Source organism: Nicotiana sylvestris, chromosome 8 (assembly GCF_000393655.2).
Source record: "Nicotiana sylvestris chromosome 8, ASM39365v2, whole genome shotgun sequence".
Classification (NCBI taxonomy): domain Eukaryota; kingdom Viridiplantae; phylum Streptophyta; class Magnoliopsida; order Solanales; family Solanaceae; genus Nicotiana; species Nicotiana sylvestris.
In genome coordinates this window covers 12,418,182-12,420,724 of record NC_091064.1, presented here as the reverse complement: position 1 = coordinate 12,420,724, position 2,543 = coordinate 12,418,182, and the positions used below count along the sequence as shown (strand labels likewise).

Below are 2,543 nucleotides of genomic sequence, written 5' to 3'. Positions count from 1 at the left end.
TTTAATTTCTTGGAAAGCTCATTCTTCCTGAACCATTTCATTCCTGATATTAAAAAGTGTAATGATTCCTTTGATCACCTAAACATGAGAATGAAGACATTTAATTGTCGCAACACGCACCTAAGACCCTCTTCCACTATCATTTTCAACTTGGCTGCACATTTACAGGTCTAACAAAAAGCCAGAGCGTGCGTGTTCTCTGTTTTGCAACAGAGAACAACTCTATCAATTTGTACCAGTTTTACTAGACAACATACAGGGGCGGATGTAGAGCATTGATACCGTGTTCATTTGAACTCAGTACTTTCGGCACAAAGTAGAAATGTACAAGTAAAAATCTACTAAAATTGCAATAAATAGTAGATATGAACCCATAATTTTTAAAAAATAATGGGTTCAATAATAGGAACCGTAAAGGTTGAACTCATAAAGTTTAGATCCGGCCTCTGACAATATATATGTGAACATTTGCATCAAATCTTACTACAAGGGCAGGTATACTCCACCAAAACAGCTTGAACATATGTCGATAAGCCTAACTTGAACAGGAAAGATTAAGGACCGTTTAAACATAGATTTTCAAAAAAAATTCTGAAAAAGCTGATTTGGGTAAAGTATGAATTTTGGAGCAAGTTTTGACACGTTAAAAAGTCCTTTTTTTCTTTCATTTTTCTGGTTAAAAAGTCTTAAATAATCATGATTAGGCCTAAAAAGAAGTCTTAAGCTATATTTGGGCTTTGATGAACCTTATAATACTATTACACTTCTTCCCAGAAGGGAACTCCTTTGCTTTCTTTGTAATGTAAATAAACCATCCTATTTCTCTCCTAAATAACTCACCTCAGAATATTTTGCGTGTCACAACACGAGTCTTATCAAAGCTTTGATTACTCATGCTTATTCCAAAGCATTACACAGTAACAGGAAGAAGGTGCTCATCCATATTTTTGCCAGTCTTTCCCAGATTTTAATTACATCCTTCTGAACTATATAACTAATCCAGGATAATTAATCTTGGGATAACTTGCTTCCCAACGAAACAATCCCCTAATAGTTGCTGATGTTAAAAAAATATAGTGTGTGTGGGGGGGGGGGGTGTGAAGCCTTTCGTAGCCCTCTTTTACTATATCATGTTCAACTTGGCTGCACATTTGCAGCTCCAAGAAACATGAGAGCCCAATAACCAAGTCAGGAAGATCATGCCTGTTAGTATTTCCATAATCATGTATTACTGCATTGTACTCTGCTATGTGAAGCTTTAATCATTGAGCTCGAGATTATTTGAATAGCTCAGAGAACAGGATTTTTTTATGATATGGAAATAGTGCAAATTTACAATGTAACCAAATTCCAACATACCACAATCATCCAATCTCAGGTTCAATCAAAATCAGAAGCCTCAATCTAGTTAACTCTTTCATCCATATCTCTCATTCTCCACTTTCTACGCAAAAAGCTTCGTTCCAATCAAATTCTCATCAAAATCCTAGCATAAGGATGCCCTTGTGGTACCAATATATTCATCTTGGAGGGCTTTTTCATTTTCCTCCTCAGAAACTGAATTATTCAATCTACTATCTTCAGCAGACTTATCATCTAAAGATCCATAAAACAATTCCTTACTTTCAACAACAACAACAACAACAAACCGGGAGTAAAGATGCTATTTCCGAAAGAAAACAACTTCATAATCTTCATATCATTTTTATTCCTTCTACACGTTGATTTTGCATTAGATAATCACAAGAGGGTGTTCTGCTGCCTTGCCCTAGATTTCAATTTCATAATCATATTACTATCCCTTTGAACTACTAATAGTTTGCTTGTACTGGTGTTTGAACTTAATTTGGTGGAGTGCGCCAGGCCCATGCAATAGTGCAACACATGGGCGACGAATGCCCAAGTAGCAAGCTACCATGATGAGCCTTCCCTCTTAAAAAATTGAGTTAATATCGTGTGAGTCGATGACTCACATATCAAATATTAAACTGATAAGAACAGATACTACACTTGATCTTAGCCAAAAGGCCGAGAAAGGTATGCTTTAGTTCGTACATAGGCCTCTTGTTTTATACTGCTTTCAACTCTTTGTTTTTCATTTTCTATCGATGTGGGATTGACAAACCTTATTATATTACTATTTTTAGTTCCCAGAAAGGAACTCCTTTGCTTTCTCTGAAGGATACCAAAGGGCAAACTGCAGCTTGTTGAAAATTACAGCTATTATTTCTTATTACTAGGTGCTGATGTAAATAGAAGAGAAAAGACACAAAACAGTCCATTATCATCTTTGAGGATAGACTTAAAATGATCTCTTTTATACTATATGTAGCACATTTAGCACTCCACAAGCTTCCATTGAAGAACTTAGTTGACCAATGATTCTCAAACTGGAGGAGAAGCCTTCCTTTGGGTACCAAAATCAAATAACCATGCGTAGAAAAATCCGGGAAATAGGGAAGTACCTTATGAGTTTGATAAACAGTCATCTAGGAAATTATGAAGAATCTGTGTAGCAAAATATTGACTATCTTTAATTTTTT

The 2,543-nt window shown here is 35.5% G+C and overlaps 1 non-coding gene across 1 annotated transcript; it reads right to left on the bottom strand.

Annotated features, from left to right (window-relative positions):
• Window positions 1–1,849: 1,849 nt before the first annotated feature.
• LOC138876723 (U2 spliceosomal RNA) lies at window positions 1,850–2,041 on the bottom strand. Its single transcript, XR_011402060.1, has one exon. It is a non-coding gene; the product is annotated as a U2 spliceosomal RNA (small nuclear RNA).
• Between the last annotated feature and the right edge of the window lie 502 nt (window positions 2,042–2,543).